Genomic DNA, 12,502 nt, shown 5'->3' with positions numbered 1-12,502 from the left:
GTGAAAGTGGAAAAGTAGAAAGTGTACCTACGAGTAAAGAAAGAAAGAAAAAAAAAAAGAGGAGCATAATTTAGACGAGTCGCACGAGTTAAAATCTCTCCGCGTTTGGTCAAAGGCCACTTTGCGGTCATTATTCAAGCCGCTCGAGTTTTTGCGGTATCTCTCCCTATACGAACGAACGAACGAAATGTACATACGTATACATCTACAGGGTAATGTAAATTAGGCACCGAAAATTTAAAACACAATCGCACATATATTTCACAGAGTCCTGACAACGCAACTTTTCCCTTTAAACACACACGCGGTGCCTTCGCTCTCGTGTATAATGTACCTATACCCAATGCATGCGCACGTGCACGTATGGGTATCGCTTTATTACAAATGTATAAAATTCGGTCCACCGCACCTATATACGTATACATGTAAACTGCTTTAGATGCATTAATGGGAATTTAAAGCCCAGCTGCAATGAGAATGACCTCGAATACGTTGTATATACTTTCAGATATGTATGCGCTGCGCGGTAGTGAGATTTCGGGCAAAGCTCATTGTAAATGGATGTAAGAATTACATACGCTCGAATGATAAATCTTATCATCGAAGAAGAACCGTTAATGGCCTCTTTTTTCCTTGAAAACGTTTCACGCGTCCCTCTCCCGCCCCTATATCTCTTTGACAAATTGCCACGATTTTAAATGCTGCATCTTCGTGCGATCTCTCGCCGTGTGCCACATAATAATAATAAATAATTTGTATCTTCAACAAACTCAGATCTGAATGATTAAAAAAAAAAAAAAAAAAAAAAAAATATTTATCAATGGGATCGTACCAAACTTGTACTGCCACCGCTATGACCGAGAAATCGCGAAAAATTAAATCGTAATAAAAATATCGCGTGCATGTTTGACAGCATAGTGTATATATATTATAACAAGAGAAGTATAAGCAGCAGCAGCACTGATGGAAGGTTGCAATGAATGATCATCATCGGCGCTGTGCATTTTGCGGCAATTTGCATTGTAATAGTCGCGCCGGCGAGAGGAGAGCGACTCCCCCTAATAAATTGCGGCAATTACATAAGCCCCGGGTGTACAGGTATATTATAATCCCACTCTCTCCCTCCCTTCCGACGAAATCCGCGAAACCTTTAATAAACATTTAATTACGGCCATGAGTCAAAACACGCAACGCTAATTAACGGCCGAAAGCACTCTCGGCGGTATCTCGGAGCGTGTGTTGCACGGTACACATTTATGTATACAGTGCATTTATATATACAATACACATGTATATATGTGTACATTATACATAGCTGCCACAGCAGAGATAGAGGAGTTTATGCGATCTACTACTCGTTAATGGGACAAAAAAGAACAGCAGTGTTGTACTTATATAGAGTGACCACCACCTTTCTCGAAGAAAAAAAAAAAATGACACCCCCAACGTGTCCAACGACAATGACTTCGTCTTTGTCCTCTGTCTCCTTCTTCTAAATAATTCCTCGCGAGGAGAGAGAATTGAAAATATATGAAGTACATATGGATATATAATGCCCGTATAATCGAGCAGCTTCCGAGGCAGCTTCTTCTTCTCCTTCCTCCCCATCTGCAATGCGCGTCCGCGTGTATTATGTGTACTCGTGTGTGCATGGGGTGTATATGCGCAATAAGCGAAGAGAAGGGGGGGGGGGTCGCGAGGAGAGAGTGAATGCAAGTGCTGCTGACCTTGCCGCGAAGGGTACTTCTAAAGGGTGAGCATGTTGGCGAGAAGGTAATCCGCGAAGCGATTGATCTGAGGAATTCTCCCTGCACACCATGGGTATATAACTCTTGCATGTACACCTATGGCCCTTATCCTCTGTATATACTTTTCTCTCACGTGCAGTTGCCACAGCGCCCATGCAGCCTCCTCCTCCTCTCAACTCCATACATGTGTGTATGTATGCCATATGGGCACTTGACTCGCAAGTACACGGTCGCTGCAGCCGTATGAGCTTCTGTTACAGAGGGTATCCCATACCTGCAATGTGTGTGTACTCTTTTACTTTGGTGAATGCAGAATTGTGCCCAACTTCACGATAATGTTTTTCCTTTATTTTCACTTTCCATGGTGTGTGGATGGGTACAGTACAACAGTACAGTACAGTACAACCTCTCGAGTTGGAGAACAACATTACGTGATTCCCTCTCGGGTTATTATTTTAATTTGCCGTTCGTACATTCGATTGTTTCGTTGGAATTTACAGTGAAACGTTACAAAGACCGCCAATTTTTACCTGCCAGCCATCATCATTTTGGAAAGGATGTTTTGAGCGTGTCGTCGCGTGTGTATGTATGCAATATATGGGAAACAAATTATCATAATTGTACACCACCAGCATCATCATTGCAAAACATTGTGGGGCTCGTTGGTTAGAATATTATTGTTGTAGGGGAAATGCACTAAAACTTATAATTCGATGTAATTAATGTGTACAAGCGCCGACGCGTGCAATAAAATATAAAATAGCTCTCCTAATGGCAACGAGGATGATGACTATACAATACATGTTTGCTCACTTTTCAGAATCATACCACTGTCGATGTAGGTGGTGCATTACCATATATACGTAAAATTATCAACGAGTAATTTAACGTGATTTAATGTGCATCCAGAATCCCACGCTTTTGAAATTTTTCTTACCGTCAATTATCCGATCGGCAGCAACAAATAATGCACTTTCAACGATTATCAATTAAAAAAATTTTGAAGAAAAAAAAGTTAAAAAATCCACAAATTCTCAGCAATTACCGTGTTAATTCTCGCGAAGCGGCAAACAAACCAGAAGTTACGTAAAATAAAAATAAAAAATGAAAGAAGAAAGTAGAAGAGCAGAAAAAAGAAAAAAAAAAGGGGGGGGATTGCAAAGAAAACACTGCTCTCTCTATTCAGTTTCGGTGCTTTCTCCGGCGCGGAACTTTGCGCTGTCACGTATAGTAGCTCGCGGTTTCTTTTCCCGCTTTTTGCCCTCTTCCTCGTCACACTGGTATACGTATATACACACGCACATGCACTCGTTGGTACTGCCGCGTGACAAAAGAAAGACTCGCAAGTGGAGAGCAGCGCAACGTTAAAATGGAGGTACATATACAACCTATACAGAAAGTCGAGGAATAAACAAAGGGAATACGAGAGGAAAAATAAACAGGGGGTGGAACGAGCAGTAGTGCCTATATATACGTATATACACAGAGTATATAATATATCTACCATCGTGTGTTTACGCGCTTGTGTATCACAATTAGCGAGTGTGCCTCCTCCTCTCAACCCTTTTTATTCCCCCCCCCACCCCCGACGCCACTCCTCGTTTTCTTATTCTTTTATTTGTGCTTTTGTTATCGTACTTACGCCGACTGAGGAAAATATACGAGCTGCTACAACCGAGGTAACAACTTCTTCTCCACTGCGCTCTATTTGTTGGGTTTTAATCGATTTCCTCGAGGCGGAAGTTTTTGAGGGGCTCGCGAGATTTTTTCACCCCTCCCCCTCGCGTTAGCGTCTTGTTTGCTCTGCTTTACTCCTCTACACTTGGCATACGCGACAGTGTACGTACGCGTGGATTCACGAATGTAGTGTGGATATATTTCTTTTGTTTTCGTTACTACGTAATATATTTTAGAGAGTGTTGTTACTTATGAGGCTCTTTTACCGTCAAGCTTGAATCAGATGGCGCCAGGGCACGTCGCGGCTGTCATGGCCGTCTTACTCACACAACATTACTTTTCAGTATTGTATGTATACAGGAAATTAAAGTGTAGTGGTAAAGCGCAATATTTGAAATTTTGAAATGAATAAGGAAGACAAGAAAGAATATTATGGAAGCTTCAAAGTTTCAGAATTGAAAAAGCTTTTAAGAGAGAAAGGAGCAAGAGTCAGTGAAAGAAAAGCAAAACTCGTGGACAGGTAAGCCATGACTTGGGAGCGGCAAAAATGTTGGTCTCCCAATTGCTTCGAGCCACTTTTTTTTATCACACTATCAGAAGGAAATTTAAATTTCACTTTCTTATCGCAGGATATTACACTGCACTTCATTTTTCCTACTATCTTTAAACGTAAATGCAAACAAAAATTGTCTGCAAACAACAGCAATCATTTACAAAGGTTATGTCTTCTGCTTTGCTCATTACACAGATAGGCTCACGAACACAATACACAACTGTAAATTTGACGGTGTGTACGTATGACAGCCGCGACGTGCCCTGGCGCCATCTGATTCAAGCTTGACGGTAAAAGAGCCTCATATACAAGTTACTCGGTAGATTGTTTTTTACCGATTTTTCCGTACCGAAATAGAGTCAGATTCGCATTGAGAGTTTTTTCATGTATCGAATATCGTTCTTGATTTTTCTCAAATTTTCTGAAGAATAAAATCATGTAGAAATTACCACGGCGTAGCTAACCTACTTTCAATATGAAGTTTGAATTTATGAGCTGTAGGTAAGTGGTGGTGGGGTCGTCGGTCGACCGGCAATTTGTAGCTTCAGATTTGTTCGGTAATCCTGTTTAATCCGGTCAGCCCTGAGCAACTCGAAGCGACTCAAAGTATTACAAATGCAGGCGTTACGTACCAATGAGTGATGCATCACTGGATTTTGCCAAAAGCTGATGGCCACCCGGAAAATTTTAAATTAAATCACCAAACTAGTGTAGGTACATGCGCAAGATGAATCGTCAAATTAATGGAAAACCATCACTTGGGAAGGACGATCGAGTTATCTTGTAGACGCATTTGGAACAGAAGAGGAAGGAACCGATCGTTACCAAATCACAAAGACGATGACGACGAGGTATGCTTACCTCCCGTCCCCGGAAATTAATAATAGACCGGTAAGTAAGTAGTGGAGAAGCCAATCACCCGATCGGGGGCGGAAGGGAGTCCGACCGAAGATCGATTCGCCCGAAGGAGTGTAAAACCCGTAAAGTTCGTGTCTACTCGACCGCGAAATCAGCGCTAAATTTCCGCTGAATCGCTCGCTCGCTCGCCGCTCCTATATACATATAGATACACACCCCCTTGTACAACAAGGGTGCACAACTCGAGTTGGGACGTACTACTATATACTATACCACACTATACTACTCCTCAACGGCCATTACAGTTGGTTGGTGGTGGTTGAGTATCAGCCGATTTCACCGAAAGGCCCGCATATAATGCCTCCTCTTTCATCAATCCACCCCCGAATCTGCACTACACCATGAGCAGCTCTCCCTTGAAATCCATCTCTACCAGCCACCTACTATATGCTGCTGGTGCTATCATTTCAAAGCCGCTCGTTCCGGGGCGCATAAATTTCAGACCCCGAAAAGCGCACTGGGTACATTATGCCGCTCTTATGTATATATAATATATACGAACCACCAACACTCTCTCTCTATATATCTTATACCGCTGTACCATCAGGAATAATATATATACACACACACACAAAGAGAGAGAATAAGAGTGAGTAAAGCGCAGCTGAGTGAGGATATATAGAGCCGAAAGCGGTGTGGCGAGAAAAATCTCTTGAGCAAACGCGTACGGAGAGAACGGAGAGTCGGGAAATTCGAGAAAAGCTTCATAGAGAAGAATAAGAAGAAGTAGAGCTGGCAGAGGTGGTGGGCCCCCCTCCTTAAGTAACGTGCGCCCAAGGATCTCCAAAGAAACGGGACGACGACCTGCAGCTGAATGAGGGGCAAACCACTGCAGCGCGCTATATAGCTGTGTGTTTTTCCTATCCCTTTTCGCAATGAGCTCTGGGGCGCCTTCCTCGTATAGTCTCTCTCTCTCTCTGTATATGTATGTATAGTTGCAGTGCTCTTGCTTGATACTCCCTTTCCTCCAGCACCGCTACTTTCATTGACAAAATTTGCATGTTTTTTAGTCTGAAAATGTAATTTGTCGCCTTGGCGCTGTTAATTTCTTCAAGACGGGGAAAGCGAGCTTATACAGTTTCAGGCAAAGACCGATGCTATATACACACAGCAGAAAAATTAATCCAAATGAAATTTGCGCAGCGCTACACCTTCCAAAAAAATCTCTTTCTTTTGCCTCTCCAATGGAAAAGTTTCCTCGCAGTTACGTTACAGCTGTGTAATATATACTCAAGGCGAAACGAAATAAACTCTAAATGATTTTTCTTTTCTACAATCAGATTTTCCACCCCAAAGATACATTCGCCAGATAGAGCCATTCGTAACGCAATATAAGTACTTTGGCGCATATACATTACACTACATGATAATAGAATATCTTGAAAGAGAGAGTGTATACGATGTGTACGCTTATAGGCACACCTACATGGTACATATCAATGAGTTAAAAACACATCACGTCACAGGCATTATATACAAGCGCTAAACTTGGCTACGTATCATAAATCACCCCACAAATTTGCCATCAATTTTAATAATTCTTCCACCGATCGATCTCTCCCTCCCTATATACTTTTTTTTTTTTTTTTTTCCTTTTAAAAGCTGCAACACTCGTAATTGCCGCTCGCAACCGAAGCATCATAAGTATAGGAGGAGCATCGGAGAAAAATCGGCACTAAACAGTAAGCAAGTAGGCACATAACAATATCACGGCAACACACCCATTGTGATGCACATACGTAAATATGGTACACACCGAGAGAAAGAGAGAAAACATTTTCGCCCGCAGCAAGCAGCGCCAAGTATGTATTTTTCCTCTCTCACTCTCGTTTAATACCGAGAAATAAAAGAGTGGCGGATGAGATGATGCTGCGGATGTGTCCGCCTCCTCCACCTTCCTCTGCTCCTTCTTCTTCTTCTTCTTCTTCTTCTTCATCACAGGCCAGGCCTTCATCTGGCACGAAGAGTGTCGTTTTCCTCCTCCGTCTTTCTCGTCCTGTTCCTACTGTTCGCTACACCCATATGCAGGGACTGTTGCTGCTTTTGATGATGCCCCGAGAGCGTGAAACGAGCTGGCTGCCAGTTTTTTTTTTTTTTATTGTTCCGTTTGCGGCGAAGGGAATTCTTTTTTCCCTCCATTTATCCGCTTCTTTTATTTCCCCTTTAAGTGGAGGCTGCTGTTGAGAGAGAGAGAGAGATCGGAGGGTTTTTAGCGGCTAGCAAGCCTACAACACGTACATATAAATAATATACGTGTAACCTTGGCGGCTCTCCCGGGGAGACGACGACAATAATTAGGATTGCAGCGGCAGGCCTGTGGGAATCCCCCTACTCCGGCTTTTTGGTGGCGTTGAATCGCGCGTGATATGCCTCCTCGGCGCCGCGTGCGTGGAAAACCCTATGGGATGCTGCTATCTCATCAAGCTTTTAATTGACGGCTCTTGACGCTGCTGCACGCGCTGGGATGTGTGTATACCAGATAAGTATATATTATTCAATGTACGCGCTTTGCTTCTTGTTCGATTCGCGATGCGTGCGTGTACACCCATTGCACGCGCGCTTGGAATCATTACTCTTTCTCTCTTGCGTTGGCGTCAAGGAGGTGCAGGATATATAATATATATATACATATTTTATTTACAATGTTAAATATGAGCGGCATCGTCGCTCATATACGTTTACCCGTACGATCCAGCGGTTGTTTATGACGTGAAATTATAGGTACTGTTACTTAATTAAATCCACGCGATGTGTATGTATATACATGTATATACCAAAGTATCGAGTGTGTGCGCGCTGTTATTCAATACCTTTCGCATTAAAAGCCTTTTCTTCGACGAGCGCGTGCACGCACGTTAATTTGTACGGGTGTATTGGTGGTGCGTTTAATGGCACTTGATTGTTAAGCAATACGTGGAGAGATTTTAGCGGCTTTTTAGTGGCGGGGGGGATTCGAAAGGATAGTATATTGTGAAGAGCATCTAATTGTACTTGCGAGTATATAGAGACAAAGAGAAACCATATGAATTTTTTTGTTTCAAATGATGAATTTTCGTATATATTATGATATAAAGTTTCGGTCATAAAATTTTTACATTGCACGGAAGAGGATACGTAAATATGATACGAACAAGAAATTCTTTTTTCGTCCAACACTTTACTATAATATTAACTTAATTTATACACGGAAACTCCATGAAAAAGCACTATACATACTTAATACACAGTATGAAATTTAATCGCGTGCGCACATAAATTATGCACGTAATCGTTGAACAAAATTTTATTGCACCACCAACAGGTGCCTAATCGTCATCGGCGTGCCTTTTAATAGAATTTTCATGGCTGTTGCCTGTACGGAATTTAAACGGCAAATTAAGCGACACTAACCGAAAAAAATAAAATAAAAGTTTCAAAAGAAACAGCAGCAGCAGTCGGTAGTAACCAAAAAATACCGAGAAGCGCAATAAAAAATTTAATGTATTCACGCGCGCGCGCGACAACGACGGCAACTGTATTTACTGTACAACAGCAGCACCTGACCGACCGCGCCGGCCGGTTCCGATAGATTTATCTGCATTCCGAGAGGCTATATAGAGTTACCTAAACTCCTTTTTTTTCTCTCTCTCTCTCTCTCTCCTCGAAATCGTTTCGACGAAATCGTCGTCGCCAAAAACAACACCCAGCACTGCAAGCTCCGTACGTCACCCGATATGTTTTTGCGCGCGTAGATACTAAAACAATGTCAATTTCACCGGATATGTCGGTACGGAGCTCACGCCGAGTCGTGCATATACAGTCCTTCGGCTGCCGCCATCAGCAACATAATGATAACGCAAATATACCCTATACCTACACATCGTGCACTTAAAACATGATACCCCGGCAACCAACACACACACATGTATCTGCAGGGAGGAAAATACATAAGAGAGCCCGGCCACTCCGGACGATTAGACAGCTGAATTCTATATACCTTTTATAGCCGAGAAAGGGGAGGAGGAGGAGGCGGAAAAAATAAACAATGGACGTTTTCTCAAAGCGATATCGCGGAAGAAGACGTCCCTCGCTACTCCTCGGCGTAAAAGTCTTTTTTTTTTTTTTTTTTTTTTTTTTTTTTTTTTTTCTCCCTCTCTCAGTCGTATTTTTTGTCAAAACTTCCGAGGAGGCAAAAGGTTTACTTTGGATGTATAAGCGCGCGCGCGTAATACAAGAAGAAGTCGGCCACAAGAGTTTTTCTCCCCTATGATAGACGAATGTGTATATGTATTATAAAGTACGCGGTACGCACCGAGTGCCAGCCACGGCGATAGCCGCACCTTGTTATATATAAACAGGCACCAACCCTATAAATGCACTTGCTTCCTCTCTACGTACAATATAAGCCAACAGTGGTGCTACTGAATAAGGGTGCACACCTATACAACTGCGCCCGATGGACAGGACACTTGTATAATATGGTATATACAAGGGTGGATGGGTACTTATTAAACGAGTGCTGAGGCGGCAGAACCTGCAGTGGTGCATATACCTACACCTATATAGTTGTGAAAAAGGGAGAGAGGGAAAAACTCTGGCAAAAGTGCTGCGCACCGTAGGTTGGTGTAGTAGTATATACCCTATACTTAAGTATATCAATATAGAAAAGAAGAAGACGAAACTGCTGCTATACTACACGACGACGACGGCGAGTCTTCTTTCTCTCGCGTTCCTGCACCTTGGCTCAGCTCTCCAGGAGAGTTGCTCTCGCGAGGGAGAGCAGTTAGAAGGAGGGAAAAGGCCTCTGTCCGAGAGAGGGAGGGAGCGAATCGCTGACCGGCCGTACATATATATGTATAAAATTTCCGTACGGAAAGAAGGATGGATAGAGAGAGAGAGGAGACCCGGAGGCCGGTGCTGCGCTCGACCGGACCCGACGAACCGGTACTACCAACGTCGGCCACTCGGCTCCTCTCCTTCGTCTCCCATCCCCCGCATACACTTATACATATACATTCGTTCTTTCTTTCTTTCGCTGCCTCGTTCGCTCGCGGAGGAACGCACCACGAAAATTCCATCTTTCTCTTATACTTATATACACACTCGTCCTGCAGCTCTGCCTGCCCGTTCATACCCCTCTCTCTCTCTTCCACCCGCTCTTTTGCTGATGCTGCCGTCGCTCCTGCAACATCGGGACCTTAAGAGGGACCAGCTGTGTGTGCCGCGTCTACGGTATGTATATACATATATATATAACCACACATGTGCGGAGAAGATGAAGGAGGAGGTGGAATGATGCAGTGCACGGCTGCTGCAGCATGAGAGAACGAGAGACTATACGGCAAATTCGCGTCTTTCATTTTGCCCCGATTTATGGCCGATTTATTGCCCTCCACCCCCCGAACGATTTCGCGAGCGAGCCTGCCTTCAATGACGCACATTCTGTATACAACGTGTATAATATATTATATACAATACATCCTATAGGTATACATACTGCGTGTGTGTTTTTGCAAATCCACACTGTTTGTTTGTTTCTATTGGTTCCGTTGCCGAGGAGGAAACACGTGTGTGTGCACAAGGGCTATCGGTGGATTTTTGCAATTTTACAAGCATTTGAGTTCCCTAATGGGCTATACCCCCCCCCCCCTTTTTTTTTCCCCGATCGTCGTGTCGGTGATGTTTAGGGGGTGCGAAGGGATTTATCGGGGTGACGCAGGTTGACGTTAATGCATTGCCAAAGAGAGAGAGAGAAGGGGGAGGGGCAAAGGGGATCCATCCGCTGTAGCCTGCGTGATTAAGCACAAGCGAAAGGGAGGAGGAGGGTGCAATTGAAACCGGGTGACGCGGATTTCGGGATTTTCGGAGTATACGGAGATAGAGCCGCGTTGATCAATCCGAGCGTAAGCTAATTACAGTTTCGGCGTGTTTATTCGGAAGGCCCGTGTGTAGCCCATATACCGCTCGCTTGATCGGAATTGTTTAAGTGGACGATCGCTACAACACCACCGGCGAACTTGGTGCACCGGCGTCGTCGTCGTCGTTCGGGTAAATCCATTCAACTTCTTAATGAATGCGTGGCGCGGAAGCCCAACCGTGGATGGAATGGTTACTTACTTTGAACTAAACTATATTGTTTACCGGATGACTGTTGGGCCACGACTGGGAGGGGTGGGGTGTTCAATATTTGAAGCGGGATTTTGCATGTTAAAACAGCTGGTTCGAAGAAAACGCTTATTGGGACGCTGTTTTTTTGCTGAACGTGTGTATTATCAACAAAGCATTTTTTGTTCTTTTACATACTTAATGGCGGCGTTTTCTGTACCGTGTCAATAAACCTCGCAATAAACGTTGATAAAATAAAGCCTTGATGGCCAAACAATTAATTTTCAATATGTAGGATAAAAAAGCTCGAAGCGGAGCTTCTTACTGGAAAGCCTTGGAAAATCAGAGCAACGATTACAAACAGACCTTCGAATGTTTTGAAAGCAAACGCCGTTGCATCAACGGTACATAACAAGACTTTCTTTTCAAGCCACACGTATGAATACACGAACGGAACTGTCACTTTAACAATCGTTCAAAAATGTGTCGATAAATAGGCGCGCACTCGAAATCTTGTTCTGTAAGTGTTCCCTGAAACAACAAATTCCCCCCCCCCCCCAACCATGTTGGAATGGAACACTTTTCAGATCCGCAACGCACATCTGTTGTGCTCCCCCTTTCTCCCATAAAAAAAGACCTCTTGTTATCTTTGAACGAAAGTGCTTGCATCTGCTGCTATAACGACTCTCGAGCTCCTTAAAAATTTTGGAAAAACAATTTTAAATACGCGTTTCTTAAAAAAAAAATTTTTGAAATAACCTCTTAAAAAGCCCTACGCGCTCCACACCTGTTTTACCACATTTTCATCGACTCTTTGTCCAACGAACTCGCGATCGTTAGACGATCCCGTACATGCTACGTGCACTCCCCTGGTACTCTTTAACGTACATAAAAATCGGTACGCTTTGAAGCTGAATTGTAGGAGGGGGGGGGGGGAAGAAACCCTTGATTCCCCTTAAAAAGAAAAACTGAGAGAAAAAGAATCACGTATACCTGAATCCACTCCGAAACCAGAGAAGAGCCCCCAGTCAGGTTCTCAAGGGCGGATGAAGGGAGGGTTGAAAGGCAATAAAGCCCGGAAGCAGAGGCGGCTCAGCAACAGTCGAGGATGCTGTCAACGTACTTGTGCGGTGTACGCGATCCTCATCAGCGTCGCGAGAGAAAAAACAGGAGACGATCGCACGTCGCCTCTCGTCGGTTTGTATCTCTCGGTCACGAGCGGGTGTATTTACTTGTGCGAGTGACAAGTGGCCCGCGCTTTCTCCGACGATGCTCCCTCTTTTTCTCTCGAGCAACCGCTTCACGCGAACTGAGCTGGAGAATTCATTTTTTTAAATGACTCGTTAATCACATACACAGGATGGTGCGCGGTGGCAGCGACATCAATGCCATCGATTTGTTTTTGTGCACCAACTGCACAATCGAACGGAACACCACTTTCGGCGCACACAAACTGTTATACCGATTTACGCACGCAGAGTGCAAAAAAAAAGAACCAAACAAAAACCAACCAACAAGTTGA

General features: G+C 43.7%; 1 protein-coding gene across 1 annotated transcript in view; it reads right to left on the bottom strand.

Moving 5' to 3' along the window:
* The window catches only part of LOC106640969 (uncharacterized), a 125,999-nt gene extending 113,763 nt beyond the window's left edge, over positions 1-12,236 (bottom strand). Inside the window, exon 1 of the mRNA XM_089592578.1 lies at positions 11,974-12,236. The gene's annotated coding sequence lies outside the window, so the exon portion shown is untranslated. The remainder of the gene's footprint in view (positions 1-11,973) is intronic.
* Positions 12,237-12,502: the final 266 nt, after the last annotated feature.

The sequence above is a fragment of the Copidosoma floridanum genome, unplaced genomic scaffold, assembly GCF_036245765.1.
Source record: "Copidosoma floridanum isolate Cflo_tuat_1 unplaced genomic scaffold, Cflo_Japanese_pri ptg000019l, whole genome shotgun sequence".
Classification (NCBI taxonomy): Eukaryota; Metazoa; Arthropoda; class Insecta; order Hymenoptera; family Encyrtidae; genus Copidosoma; species Copidosoma floridanum.
Note: the sequence above shows the minus strand (reverse complement) of the source record. Positions and strands in the feature narration are given on the sequence as shown.